This window comes from Phyllostomus hastatus, unplaced genomic scaffold, assembly GCF_019186645.2.
Source record: "Phyllostomus hastatus isolate PE091 unplaced genomic scaffold, TTU_PhHast_1.1 phas_scaffold_397, whole genome shotgun sequence".
Classification (NCBI taxonomy): domain Eukaryota; kingdom Metazoa; phylum Chordata; class Mammalia; order Chiroptera; family Phyllostomidae; genus Phyllostomus; species Phyllostomus hastatus.
This window is the reverse complement of record NW_025334029.1, coordinates 4,105,667-4,121,382: the sequence shown is the minus strand read 5'-3', so window position 1 is coordinate 4,121,382 and position 15,716 is coordinate 4,105,667. Positions and strand designations below refer to the sequence as shown.

The 15,716-nt window shown below is 47.3% G+C and overlaps 1 pseudogene; it reads right to left on the bottom strand.

Moving 5' to 3' along the window:
- Positions 1–2,426: 2,426 nt before the first annotated feature.
- Positions 2,427–3,138, bottom strand: LOC123807037 (annotated as a pseudogene).
- Between the last annotated feature and the right edge of the window lie 12,578 nt (positions 3,139–15,716).

Genomic DNA, 15,716 nt, shown 5'->3' with positions numbered 1-15,716 from the left:
CTGATCTAGGTGACCACGGATCCAGGCTGCATCTCAATATGGAGCCACCATATTTGCTGGTGAACTGAGGGAGAGAGCACGGAACTGGCATACTGGCTGTCAAATGTGTGGATGTGATAAACGATGCTTCCGATCATGTCTCAGTGGCAAAGGGTTGTCACATGGCCCTTCCTAACTACAAGTGGACTGGCAATGTAGCATGCACCTTGTTCAGGAAGGAGAGCAAGAGAAGAAATGGGTGGGCACTGAAGTCCCTCCCATGCACTGTCACATTGTCGGTGCTCATAAGAAAGCAACCATTGTAATTGCTTGTGACGACAACCATCCTCATTGCTTGGAGGACTTCCTGTGGTCAGATTTCTCTTGAAAGTCTCTGAGTTTTTAAGTGCCTACTATGTGACAGATGCCTTCAAATACAGAACCACATCTAACTGTAAGAGGGTCATGTAAATCTCCTCAGGGAGGGTTCCCCTTCTTCACTCAATAGTGCCTTTCTTCACTTCCCTTTGCAATACTGTAATATTGTCTATAGTATCAGTTGGCTGAGAATGCTCTCCTCCCTTCGGATGCATGGGTAACTTTTTAACCTGTGAGTCTCTGCTACCCTCCATATGAGTGAACTTGCCCGAACACCTGCACAGGTGCATTTAGACTCACTGAAAAAGACACAACTTTCCTGTGGGGCAGGGACCAGACAAGAGACAGAGGGAGGGTGGCTAATTATTTTTTTTTCTTTTTAAATTTCACCTAACAAGTCCACCAAGGAACCATTTCTCACCTCCTAGGAGGATTCCGTGGTGGGGCGGGGGGGAGCGATGTTAAATATTTTTAGAAGAAATTAGGTTTCAGTCCATGTTTGCTCCTCATCTACCATTTATATTGAGGCATTAATTTCTGGCCAGCTAAATAAGCTCTTTCATCTGTGCACATGTTCAGCTCCCAGCTTCAGATAAGAATCCCATTAAACTCCTACTACAAGCCCTGGGGGTGGCTTCATAAATCCTCTGTGTATCTTCAGGGTTCTATCCAAAGGCCCAGTAGAATATAGGCACAATCAAACTGTGCTCACAGCCCATCTGGAAAACAGAGACTGCATTGGAAGAGTCCCAAGGAGGGATGACAAGGTATCTAAATATCAGGTTCTAAAGTAACACTTTCCACTTAAAGGGCTGTGGCTACCAGACAGGATCGAGGGTGAGCTATGGGAGAGCAGGGGGCTCCTGCAGGGAGTAGGAAGCCTCTGTGTCAGGGCGAGGGCAGGAGATCTGTGCAGCCTTCAGAGGAGATGGCAGGGATGAGCATGTCAGCATACCAGGTTCCAGTGTTGGACAGGAGGGGACATGGGGAAAGGCCAGGAGAAAGGTGCTGTCGTGAGGGAAAGTGCCAGGACTGGTCAGAAATGCCGGCACCTGGCAGACTCACCTCTCAACATGCCTCAGACAATCCCCAAATTGTGTTTGATTCTCATTGCCACCTTCCTTCCTTAGGCCTGCTTTTACTACCTGGGCCTCAGGGTCCTGCTATTTGTTTGTCTTGAGAGATGTCATGCATAGTACTGAGAAGAGAAATGATCTGTGACGTAGAAGGTGGGCCATGGGCTGGGAAGAGCGGGGATATCATGGACTTAGGGGACACCCCATCACTTTCCTTATATGACTGTGGCTCCCACACTGTCATTCTGTAGGTGGGTATGTCCTGCTTATGCTCGTGTCACCACTACTTGCACAGGGCCTTCAGAGGACAGAGGCTCACTGAATGTCTGGGGAGTGAATGAACCACTGAGCAGGGGTCATCTTTATTCAGATGAAATGTCTCCACTTTCTTTCTTTCTTTTCTTTTTAACTAACTAACTAACAACTAGTTAATTTTATTGTTGACACTATTGCGGAAGTCTCACATTTCTCACCCCACCATGAATGAACCAAGCAAATCCAAGGATACTTAAATAATGTCTCATAGTATGACAGACGAGAAGGGATAAGAAGCAAGAACTAACAACCCTTTGCTTTTATTTCTTTATTTCTTGACTCCATTGACTGAACTGCTGAGTTATTTCATAGTTCCATGGAAATGCTGTTCTAATGCCATGTTATCTCCTTCAGGATCACAAACTTGGACAAACACAAATATATGGTGTGAGCAATGTCATTCACAAACTTTGATGTTGAAGGTTATTAAACCTTCTATTAAAAGGAACGATATATGGAAAGTTCCCAAAGGAAACAAAGATCAAATTCTAAGTTATCACAGAGAACAGAAATCAAATGGTGCTACAGCTCTTATTCCCCCAACTCGCCCTTAGCCTCACTACCTAGAACTCTGACTGCTCACTCCTCAATCACAAAGTGGAGAATGAGCCCCACTTCATACCAAGCGAGCGAAGCTACTGAACATGGGCCTGAAACGCGCCTGTATGCAACTCTGGCTCAGGCCCCCTCTTCCTCATCACTCTCAGTCCCTTCAGACAGAGAAGGGAAGGCACTGGGATCCCTGGCATTAACTCTGACCAAAAATTTGAGGGCTTTCAACTTGCTGGTTTCAGCATGGACCCTGGGACCCCACAGAAACTCGGAACATGCAGGATCGCTTACTGGGCACCTGCCGGTACACCAGGTACTTTTCCTGCACCCACACTTTGGTGACGAGCTCCCTGCACTCCCCATAGATCCAGTGCTCCTTCCCATCATGCATGCCCATGACATCCAGCGCCTCCCAGACTTCCTCCTCAGTGGCACAATCGCCCTCCATGGCGATCACCCATGGAAGTGTGACCAGGAGGCCAGTGTTGGGAAATCTGTGCCCATCGCTCACCATCTCATCAAAGGTGAGGTCCAGAGTGCTGACCAGGACAGAGGGGTGCTCATTGGGGCCCACTTCCTTCACTTCGATGGCAAATACAAGCTGCATGCACTTCAAGTCTTGGCTCAGGATCTCAGGGAAGTGGTCCTGGTACTCTCTGATGATGCTACTCAGAATTTCTGCCTCTGTGGTGGGCTTCTTTAAATGACACTTCAGGAGCAGGAACTCTACCATTTCTGTCATCTTCAACTGCGGGGCTATGCATGGAATTGGCATCTTCTGGGACCTCCCACGTGCTGGGCACCTCCTTTTCTTGGCTGCTGGAGCCCTCATCTTCATATTGGCTCCATGGAGGGGCTGTCATGGCACAGAGGGGAGGTCAGGCACCTGGAGGACTCTGGAGAGGACTTGGTGTCTCAGCAGCAGCCACCCCTCTAGTGCAGGATGGAAACAGGATTGAGGGGGAGGAAGCTAAGGAGGAGGGAGACACAGCCTCCTCTTCTGCATCCCCAAAACAGCTGCTCCTCCACCTGGGCCCCTCTGGGGTCCTGATGGTCTTCCTCAAGCTTGCAGAGCTCACTCATTTGATGGCAATGCATGGTGACTCTTGGTGGGACAGCTATTGGAGTGTGGGAAGAAGGTGGATGATGGGGGGCCCACGGGCCTGTGGGAGAGAGGGAGTGAGAGAAGTGTCACCTGAGAAACACACCCTAGGCGGCCCTGACAAAGGCAACTTACAGGCCCCCACTTTACGGTTGCTTTCGGGCCTCACAGGGGTCACTCCTGATCAGACTGAAGAACTAAAAACCTGAAGTAGGAAGTGAAATGACTGCTCTGTGTACAGAAGGCCGAGCCCACAGTTCTGGGGCTGACGATGGGGCATGGAGGTGTCAGGTGCTGTGGGATCCCCTCTGATCTGGTGTGGGGGGAAATCCCTGTGTACATAATCATAATCAGGGTGGACACCTCACCTACACTCCTGGCACTGCCGGGCCTTCCACTGCTCTGTGACCTGAGAATATGTAGCCCAGACAAAATTTTTTACCTCCTGGAAGTTGGAACCCCAGTAAGAGGAAACGAAGCAGCACCTCAGCATGCAGATGGCAAGCACAGACCTGGGATCTCAGTGCTGACAGGAGTGGTGGTGGAACTCTGTGCGGTCCCCTCTGTCCTGGGTGGGTGGTCCTTTCCTTGCACACTCAGGATCCTCACCTTTCCCCTGCCAGGGCCTGGCCCCTCACTTGCCTCCCGCTGGCCTGAGACTAAACTCTCAGAACAAGACCACACTTCCCTGACCCCGAAGAGAAGAAAATGAGGGGGCTCCACATCTGGTCACACCTGCCCAGAGCCTCCCATGGGATCAAGAAGAAGTGACCAAAGTTTTGGGTCCATCTATCTTGGGCTAAGGTTCCAATCATTTCCTCACCAGGACACCCTGCAGGGTCTCAGACAACTCACTCTGCTGAGTGAGCTCACTCTACTTAGACTTAGGCTGCACCTCCAATAGATACCAGAAGAGGAAGTGAGTTGAGCCATTCCATGCACCATTCTGAGTTTCCCCATGGCTGACAGAAGGGGTTGGGTAGATCTTGGTTCCCATGTGCTCTGGTTCCCCTCGTTCTTCACCTTGATTCTTGGCAAGTCCTGGAATCCTGCCCCAGTTGACCTGAGTCCAGACCTTCAGACCAAAGCCCTCCTCTCCCTGAGAGGACCGATCTGAAAATGAGAAGGGGCTCAGGCTGACAGCACTGCCTGGGGCCTTCAGGGATAACACTCAGAGCAAGGCAGATTTCTGTGGAGCCCACTCTTGTTCTGAAAATTGGGACACCCCCACTCCCCCTTCTGGGTCCTCACCTTGATTCTTGGCAGAACCTGGGACTCCTCTCTCTGTTGAGCAAGTATACACCCCGAGGACATTGTCCTCTCAGACTAAGGGCCTCACCTTCCTGGGAGCTCTGAGACAAATGTGAACAGGAGGCCCATCTGTTCCCCAGTCTGCACAGGTTCCACCATGACTGACAGCAGGGCCTGGGTCCATCTGTTCTGAGTAGAGTGTCCCCTTAGTCTGTCCTCAAGATGCTTGCCTTTCTTCCTGGCTGGGCATGGACAGAACTCCTGATGACCAGAAATCACCCTGACTAACTACCCTCAGTGAGAACCTGTCAGAAGAAGCAAGCATGTGGAAAGGGAGAGCATGTCACATCCAGGCACCCCTGCTTGGGGACTCCCGATGGTTAGGACAGGGGGACTGATTGATGCTGTGGGGTCTCTTACTTTTTAAAACACAGCATATTTTATTTAAATAAACCCACCAGTGGGAGAATTCATTGCCTTTACTTAGAAGAAGGCTCTGTAACATTATCTGTTAAATCATCTGTGCAGCTCACCAAAATGCCTTTACTTGGAAACATCAATATTTCCTCATCACAGTTCCCAAAAGCACTTTAAAGTCTCAAAATTATGTGTCTCCTTTGGCTTGCTTCTCTCTTGCTTTGAATGTACCCAGGCTTTATTAATGGTACACTTCATATCATCAACTCCATCTTCATAAATTTTCATTAATGTTAAATGTATCTGTGCAGATCACCAAGGAAGGGTTCAGACCCTTCCCGACCCTGGTAAAAACTCGGCCCTTCTTTTCACGAACTGGTCGTCCTTTCTGACCAAAGCTCTCAACTTCCCGAGTGCCCTGGGACAGGATCGAGGTGGAACCACCTCCACAGACCCATGCCAGGGGTTTCCCAAGACTGACGGCAACACAGAGTGGGTTTCAGGCTTCCCTTTTGTTTGAAGGGTGGTAGCCTCAGTCCTCCCCAAGGAAACCATGCTTACTCATGGAGGGCCTGGGACCTTTCCTTTTTGCTGAACTGAGAATGCCTACTGCAAGCCAAGGCCACCCTCTTGCAGACACCCCCTTCACAAGGAGAAAGTGGGGGGAGGAGTCTCTTCCTGATATCCTCCAGGCCTCCCAGGGCTGGCTGCTGGGGGTTTTCTGGTGTGTGAGAGTTGGCAACGTTTCTGCCTAGGGTGGAGCCCTCTCAGTCCTCCCTGAGGGTTCTCACCTTGAAGCCCATAGGGCCTTGGACCCCTCCCTCTCATCACCTCAGCTACATCCCCTCAGACCGAATGCCCTCATCTCCCTGAGAACTCCAAGGTGGACTTCAGGACACATCACATCCACTATCATGCCCTGAGCAACCCAGCTAGCTGTGCCAGCAAGGCCTGAGCCAGCTGGTCTCTGTTTTGCTGGGGTGGGAGGTGCCCTCATCTTGCCTCAAAACCCCCCACAATTTGACTACTGGCACTTGCATCCAGGCCCTTCAGGACAATGCCCTCACCTTCCTTTGCCACTCCTCAGGCAGAAGTCTGGAAGCAACCCACACCAACAGCCCTGCTGTGCGGCTTTCCCTGTGTTGATGGCAGGGAGAGGGAACAGTGGGATCCCTTCAAGGTTTGCTAGGGGTCTTCCTAAGTCCTACCTGGAGTCCTTACCTTGTGTCCTGGCAAAGCCTGGGCTCCATTCCTCTGCCTGCCTGGAGCCTGACCCTTCAGAACTCAGGTGCCAGAGGCCCCTAGTCTTCCCTCGGGGTCCTCACCTTGACTCTCAGCGGGACCTGAACTCTCCCCTCTAATAACCTGAGGGCCTGCTCCTTTTACCAAGTCCTCATTCTTTCACAAACAGATGCCCAAGTCAGGAACAAAGCATGTGGTCATCGGGCCTGGGGCCTCCCAGGGTTCACAGTAGGGGTTATGCAGGCTCCTCTCTACTGTAGGGTCCAGAGTCCCTCAGTCCTCCCTTTGTATCCTCCTCACCTTGACAATGGCAGGACCTGGGTCCTCCCCTCTGCTGCATGTGTCATTCCTCCCCCTGAATTCCCAAGGCTGACATCAGGTATGGGCTTCTGTGGTGTCTTCTCTGGGTGCTCATTCATCGTTGAGCCTCCCAAGACTTTCAGCAGTGAAGCCTTCTGTGGACTCCTTTCTGTTTAGGGGTCCTTGATCCCCTCAGTTTTCCCTCAGGGTCCCCACCTTGACTCTGGCAGGTCCTGGGCCCACCCCCTGCTCACCTGAGGCTCTGCTCCTTACACCAAACCCCCAGAGCCTCTCAGAAACAGATGCAAAAGTGAGGAAGTGCCACGTGACTCCTGGGCAGTACCTCTGTATCCCCTCTGTGGACCTGAGGCCCTACAATTTTCATCAAGTCCCAAGTCTCACTCAGACCTGGATACATACGGAAGTCAGGAAATGCTGCACTTGGTCATTTGCTATGGAGAGCTCCCATGGCTGAGAGCAGAGGTGGGCTTTTATGGGGTCCCCTAGGTTGTGGAGTCCAGGGTCCCCTGAGCCGACCTGTGGCTTTGCTCCTTACACGGGACCCCACAGTCTCTCAGACCTGGATACAGAAGTCAGGAAATGCTACCTGTGGATGCTCCACCCACTCAGCCTCCCAGGACTTCATTCCAGTGTCTAGGGTCACCTATTTTCCCCTCAAGGTCCTCAAGTTGACATCAGCAGGACCTGGGGTCCTCTGCTCTGCTACCTGAAGCCCAGCTCTTTATACCACCGCCCCTCCCCCCAGGGTCTCTCAGACTCGATGCAGAAATCAGAAAACACCTTGTGTGGTCATCCCCCCACCCAACCCTCCCACCTTGCCCCCTGAGACCTGCCAGATTGATACCGCTCAGGGGCCCAGGCGCCCGCCGTCTCCCTCAGGGTCTTCACAGTTGACTCTGGTCATGTCCTGGGCACACCCTCTGCAGACCTGAGAGTCTGAGCCCTTACACAGAGCCCCCGGAGTGTCAGAACCAGAAGACATGGAAGTTATGAATCACCGTTTCTGCTCATCCTGCCCACTGGGCCTCCCAGGACTGACTGTTCTAGGGTTCAGAGTCCCTTTGTCTTCCCTCCCGGTTCTCACCTTGAGCCCTGGCAGGTCCTGGGAACCTCCTTCTGTTAAGCAGGAGGCCGAGCCACTCAGACCTAGGCCCTCAATGCCTTGAGACCCCCAGGTGAAGTGTGGACGTCACATCAGGGCACCAAGCCCAGAGATTCCCAGGACTGCTGGCAGAGACTGAGATGGATTTCGTGGGGGTCCTCCAGGCCTCCCTCTGGCTCTCGCCTAGATTCCAGGCAGAGTCGGGGCCCTGCCCCCTGCGCCTCTGAGGTTGCTCCCCTCAGACCTTGTCTTGCTCTCCTGAGGAGGTGGGGGCAGGTGGGTTGTGGGAAATAGTACTCAACCAGACAACCCAGCCCCAGGACTCTCAGTGCTGACAGCAGGGGGCTAACCTGGGTTCTGCGATGGGGTGGGGAGCGGCTCTCAGTCCTTCTTCAGGGTTCATACTTTCAATCTGTGCCGGACTGGATTCCTTCCCTCTAAGGACCAGAAGTGGGCCTCCCAGAGGCAGCCCTCACCTCTCTCGGACTTCCCGTGCAGGACTCACTGGAGGTCACATGCGGAAAACATATCTGGGGCCCCCAGTGCTGAGAGCAGGAGTGGAGCTGGAATCCATTCCGAGGGGAACATGCTGTCTTTCCTCTGGTCCTCACCTTGACCCGAAGGGACGAAGGAACGTGGGCCCCCTGCCCTCTGCGGACCTGACCCTGTGCCCCTCAGACCAAAGCTCAGCCTCCCCCAGTTCCCTGAAGTGGTGGGGATTGGGAGTGCTCAGCTTAACAGCCCTGCCTGGAGCCCTCCGCCCCCAAAGCTGACAGTAGCAGCAGACCTGGGTTCTGCACACCCCTCTTTTCTGTGGCGGGTGGATCCCACAGTCCTTACTGTGAAAGGTCATCACCACACTTGTAGATACCACTGTAGTTTCCTCACAGGTGCCACTGGGGGAAATGCAGTGCCCAGGACAGTGGGGCAGGGTTAGAGAAGAACTCCGATTCTCATAGCTTCTGTTTACCAGGACGCCAGATTATTTTTCCTGTGAAGTATTCTTTCCTTTTTTTGTTGTTGTTCAAGTACAGTTGTGTCCAGTTTACCCCCACCACTCTCCCCCCGCTCCACCCACCCACACCTCCCATCCTCAATCCTACCCCCCTTTGGCTTTGTCCATGTGTTCTTTATACATGTTCCTTGATGACCATTCCCCTCCTCCCCCTTATTTCCTCCTTCCTCCCATCTGGTTACTGTCAGTTTGTGTTTTATTTCAATGTCTCTGGTTATGTTTTGCTTGCTTGTCTATTTTGTTGATTAGGTTTCACTTATAGGTGAGACCATGTGGTATTTGTCCTTCACCACCTGACTTATTTGACTTAGCATAATGCTCTCCAGTTCCATCCATGCTGTCATGGAGGGTAGGAGCTCCTTCTTTCTTTCTGCAGCATAGTATTCCATTCTGTAAATGCACCATACAGATTTTTGAAACATTTTGTTCTAAAGGATTTATTTCCTGCGTGGAAGATGATGGGTGTTGCGGGCCACCTTTCCTGGTCTCAGGAAGCTGTAACCCCCCGTGACTTAGGCTGAGTGAAAGACCTCCGGACCAGGAGCCACTGAAGGAGACAAAACTTATTTCCCTGGCATGAATGCTGCCTGTTCATATGCCTCATTCCTCATGCTTGAACGACAGTCAATAACGGGTAACAATTCTCTTGGATAGAGAATGAATCTAAGACAGACGCGTTCACGAAGGAATGACAAGGACAAGACTCACGGGGCTGTGGAAATGAAGGGGTGATCAGACATTAACCCCTGCCCTCTTTGGCTTTGTCAAAGCCTGAGTCTTTGCTCTTGGATGTGAGAAATCCAAGTCTCCTGGCTGCCTTTGTCTTCTGAGACCTGCAGGGGCAAAACAGCCCAGACCGGAAACAGCGGACCCCCCGGGGTAATCAGGCCTGGGACATAGAATATGCAAGATCCTGTGAGATCTGTTTGCTGGAGGATGTTATTATCTTGGAATTTAAAAGCACAGGCAGGAAACTTTTGGAACCTGTACCTCTTTCACATATTAAAAACCCCAAACCTTGCCTGGATTCTCAGCAGGAGTCCTGCCCCCACTACATCTTTTGATCTTTTCTGCCAGACTGTGAATCCACAAACTAAGTCTGCTTTCTCAATAAAAACCTTCTTGGGTATGGACACGGGGCGCTCCCCACGTGAGGAGTGGCCACAGCACCCTCCAGGAGAGAGGGTGGCCAAAGGTGCTCCCCACGTGAGGAGTGGCCCTTCTGTCCCTATTCCCCCACAGGACCTGGTTGTCTCTGTGTATGTTTTTAGCATGTTTCCACGAGCATCCGCAGCCGAGATGGATACTGCTGGCCAGTATCATCCACAGATGGGCAACGGGAAATGGGGAGAGTCCTGTTCTTTTGAAGTATCTAATGTTTTGTAGTCCAGGAGACTGGCTTTCATTTTCTCAAAACCTCATCCAGAGTCAGAGATAAATTTTGCATCTCGCCAAGTTAAAGGAAGTTAAAGGCATACCCATCGTTACTCTGCCTGATTTCCTCTGATCTTGACACTCTATTTATAGTCCAGCCTTTATCTTTTATTAAAATGGTAAATTTGAAAAAAGTTCTGTCCTCACCCACTAAGGTGATTTCAGGTGTTATTGACACAGACTCTGGGGTCCTACTTGCTCGATCGTCCCATCATTCCTGCTGTGCTGGTATCACCCCCAGAGATACTGGCATCTATGGTCTGATCTGTTGCCTCCAATATCCACAATGAAGTAGGGGCAGAAGTTTAAACTTTTCCTCCTTCCCATCCGGTCATCTGCACCTATGCAGGCTGCAGACCCTCCTAACTTCCCACGACCACCACCCCAAACACAAATAACAGCTCACCACTGTCTTCAATCTTCCCCAAGGGTTTCTCCTGTTTTGTTGTTTAGATTACATTGTCCATATACATATTTTAAAATTTCATTCTCTCTCCTATAGCTTTCCAGGGTAGATTTTCGAACAGAAGGCAGAAGCCCAAGGTTCTATTTATTTAGGAACTCTTCAGTTTGAATCTATCAGTAAACTTGCATAATTGCCTCCATAAAGACCTTCTAGATTTTTTGTTAGGCTTCTTCTTAGGTAATTTAAATTTTGTTGCAGTTGTAAATGGGGGCATTTCCTATTACGTGTTTTAAATACTTACGGCTTTTTGCATGGCAAGGTTCTTGATTTTGCTCTGGTGATCTTCCATCCACTATTTTTTTCTGAAGTCTTCTATTACTTTGGCTGTTGCATGGGCCTATTCCTTTGAATTTGCTAGATAGTTGGTCACGTTGTAACGCTAAATGTTAATTCTTTCAATATACGAACTTCTTTATTTTGATATCCATCGCTCTGGCTTTATATTTCAGTGAAGCTTCAAAAAGTAGAGGTGACAGTATATACGTACAACTTATGCCTGACAAGAATGCTCCTAACATTTCTTATTTTCAGTTTATTTTCTGCCAACTTTAAGAAAGGGAAATTCCCCTCTCATCTGATTTTGCTAAATGATTTTATTATAAAGTCATGTTGAATATCACTCAAAGGGTTTTTTTTTCCCCTATATCCGTAGATGTGATCAAATGGTTTCTCTTTGCAAATTTGTTAATGCAGGGAAATACACATGGAAATATTTTCTAATGTTAAATCTTATTTTCATTCATTGAAAACAGCCTGTGCTCTTGTCTGAATGTTTGTGTCCCCTTTAAATTCATATTTGAAATTCCAATGCCTCTTGTGATAGTATTTGAAAATTGGACCTTTGGGCGGTGCTTAGGTCATGATGGTAGAACCCTCGTGAATGGGATTAGTGCCTTACAAAAGGGGGTTCCAGGGAGATCCCTAGCTTCTTCCACCATGTGAGACACAATGAGAAGTCAATGACCCAGAAGAAGACACTCACCAAACTGGTACCCTAGTCTCAGACTTCCACCCCCCCAACAAATAAATTTCTATTGGTTATAAGCCACCCAGTCTGTAGAATTTTCATATAGCAGGCCAAACAGACTTAGACTCTTTGTTCATTTAATTCACTGCTATGTTGAATATGCTATTAATTTACTTAGAATGTTTGCTTCTGTGTGAGTAATTTTTGGCCTGGACATCCCTAAGGCTTTTGATCCTTGATTCAAATACAAAAAAGCAAACAAACAAACAAAACACCCTAAAGCTAACATCGTACTTGATGATGAAAGATTGGATTATTTTTCTCTAAGATTGGGAAGAGTCTACGATATCCAATCTTAGGTAAACTCTTTCAAACCATATAAAAATATGGAAGTCTGGGCCAGTGTGATAAAGCAAGAACAAAACATAAAAAGGTGTGCAGATAGTAAAATAAAAACCAAAATGGTCCCTATTAGCAGATGACATTGAAGTCTATACATAAAAACTCCTAATTGAGCCCTGGCTGGTGTGGCTCAGTAGATTGAGTGCCAGCCTGAGGACAGCAGGGTTGCCGGTTCGATTCCCAGTCAGGGCACATGCCTGGGCTGTGGGTCAGGTCAAGTCCCCAGTAGGGGGCATGTGAGAGGCAACCACACATTGATGTTTCTCTCCCTCTGTTTCTCCCTCCCTTCCCCTCTGTGTAAAATAAATGAATTGGGAAATTGCTAATTGAACTTATCAAGGTCACTAGACACAAGGACAATACAGGAATGTCATATTATATATATATATTTTTTTATATACATATATATATTTATAGCATATACATATAGTATATACAAATATATATATATTTATAGCATATACATATAGTATATACAAATATATATATATACATATACATATATATATACTATCTTTGATTTTAAAAGTGAAAATTGGAAAAAATCAATATCATTTATAATAGAGCCAGAAAACATGAAATGAAATTTTTAGCATAAGTTTAACAAGATATGTGTGAGATGTGTATGCTGAACACTACAAAAACAATTATTAGAGTATCAAAAGAGAGGTAAATAGATACATTATTTTCATAAATCACAAGACTCAATATTAAGATGTCAATTATCCTCACATTGTTCTTTAGATTCATCACAATCACAGCAAAAGTCACAGCAGGAAGAAAACGGTTTGGCAGTTCTTCAAAAAACTTAAACATAGGTTAAACTTAAACACCATGACCCCTCAATTCCATTCCCAAAAGACTTGAAAATAGACTTAAAAAAGCACTTGTACACTCATGTTTATAGTAACACTATTCATAATAGCCAAGAGGTGGAAACTGCATTAATTGCCATCAGTGGATGAATGAGGAGACATATTGTGGCATATATATACAACAGAATATTATTCATCCATAAAAAGAAATGAAGTCTGGTACACACGATAACATGGATGAATCTCAAAAACATTATACTACGTGAAAGATGCCAGACACAAAAGGCCGTGTATCGTATGATTCCATTTATATGAAAGATTCAGAATCAATAAACCCACAGAGACAGACTGCAGATTAGTAATTGCCAGGGGCTTGGGGCAAAGGGGAATGGAGAGAAACTGCTTAATGGGTAAGGGTTTTCCATTTGGAGTGAAGAAATGTTTTGGAACTGGGTAGAGGGTCCTGGTTGCACAACTAATGCCACTGAGTTGTTCAAGTGAAAAGGGTTAATTTTGTGTTATGTGAATGGTACTGCAATATTTTTTTTTCAAATTCCACAGTGAGTTTTTTTCAGAAATTATTAAAAGGCTGAGTGTGAAATGTAAGTGAAGAATGCTTTTATGGAAAGGCAAAGAACTAAAATAAGCCAAACGAATTTTGAAAAAGAATAGCACTATTGGTGGTCTCGCACAACCTAATTTCAAGAGTTATATAGAGCAGGGGTTGGCAATCTTATTGTGTGGTTTTCCTAGGTTTTGTGGGTCATACTGCTTCTGCCAGAACTATTCAGCAATGCTGCTGTAGTGCCACAACAGTGCATAGGGCTATGGGGGGATGAGTCAGAGAAGAGCTGCCTCCCCCTTCTTATGGTGTCTCTTCACCACACAGGATTGCACTTTGGAGACTGTGTGTTCTAAAGGTTTCTTTTCTGTTTTAAAAATATAATTTATTGATTATGCTATTACAGTTGTCCCATTCCCCCCTTTATTTCCCTCCACCCTGCACACCCCCTCCTACCCGCATTCCCCCCCTTTAGTTCATGTCCATGGGTCATACATATAAGTTCTTTGGCTTCTACATTTCCCATACTGTTCTTGCCCTTCCCCTGTCTATCTTCTACCTACCATTTACACTACTTATTCTCTGTACCTTTTCCCCTCTCTCTCCCTCCCACTCCCCTACTGATAACCCTCCATATGATCTCCATTTCTGTGGTTCTGTTCCTGTTCTAATTGTTTTGCTTATTTTTTTTAGATTCAGTTGTTAATAGCTGTGAGTTTGTTGTCATTTTAGTGTTCATATTTTTTTATCTTCTTTTTCTTAGATAAGTCCCTATAACATTTCATATAAGAAGGGCTGGGTGATGGTGAATTCCTTTAACTTGACGTTATCTGGAGAGTACTTTATCTCCCCTTGCATTGTAAATGAAAGCTTTTCTGGATAGAGTGATCTTGGGTGTAGGTCCTTGTCTTTAATGACTTTGAATACTTTCCAGCCCCTTCTTGTATGTAAGGTCTCTTTTGAGAAATTAGCTGACAGTCTAGTGGGAACTCCTTTGTAGGTAACTTTCTGTTTTTCTCTTGCTGCTTTTAAGATTCTCTCCTTATCTTTCATCTTGGGTAATGTAATTATGATGTGCCTTGGTGTGTTCCTCCTTGGGTCCAACTTCTTTGGGTCTCTCTGAGCTTCCTGGATTACCTGGAAGTCTATTTCCTTTGCCAGATTGGGGAAGTTCTCCTTCATTATTTTTTCAAATAAGTTTTTGATTTCTTGCTCTTCCTCTTCTCCTTCTGGCACTTCTATGATTCAGATGTTGAAACAGTTAAAGACATCCTGGAATTTCCTAGGCCTCTCTTCATTTTTTTTGAATTCTTTTTTCATTCTGTTCTGGTTTAATATTTCTTTCTTTCTTCTGCTCTAAACCATTCATTTGAGTCCTGGTTTCCTTCCTGTTGCTGTTGGTTCCCTGTAGATGTTTCTTTATTTCACATAATGTGACCTTCAGTGCTGCCTGGGTCTTTTGTATGCTGTTGAAGTACTTAGTGAGTTCTTGGAGCACCCTGATAACCACTGTTTTGAACTGCGTATGATAGGTTGGCTGTCTCTTCGTTGCTTAGTTGTATTTTTCCTGGAGTTTTAATCTGTTCTTTCATTTGGGCCATTTTTTTTTCATCTGGGTGCTCTTGTTACGTAGTAGGGGCGGAGCCTTAGGTGTTCACCAGGGCAGGGCAACCTACATCACTGTGTTGTGATTCTGTATGTGGGGGAGGGGTCTGAGAGGGAACAGTGCCGCTTGCTCCGCTCTCTGCTGGTTTTCCATCACTTTCCCAGCTATTCACAATCAAATTGGGCCTTTCTGGTGCTGATTCCCGGTGGGTGGGTTTGTATATGTTCTAGGACCCTATGGGTCTCTCCAATGAACACTCCTGTGAGGGTGGTATTTCTCCCGCTGCCACCTCAACCCCCACAGGTGTTTTCAGTCAGAGGCTTTGAGGCTTGTTTTCCCGTGCTGGAACCCTGGGTTGAACATTCTATCTTGCTCCACCCAGTTTATCTGCTCGTGAATGTGGGACCGCCCAGTCTACAATCTGCCACGTCTCAGGTCCTCCAGCCACTGCCTTGCCATGAGTCTCTCTACCCAGCTGCCTGTCTCAGTCCCTCCTACCAGTCTGGATGGATGTTTCTTCTTTAACTCCTTGGTTGCCAGACTTTGATACAGTTTGACTTTCTGTCAGTTCTGGTTTTTTTATATATTTAAATTGTTTGTTGTCCTGTTTTTGGTTGTGCGAGGAGGCACAGTGTGTCTACCCATGCTTCCATCTTGGCTGAAAGTCCTAAAAGTTTCTTTTTTACTGAAGATGAAGTGCAGCAGGGATTTGGG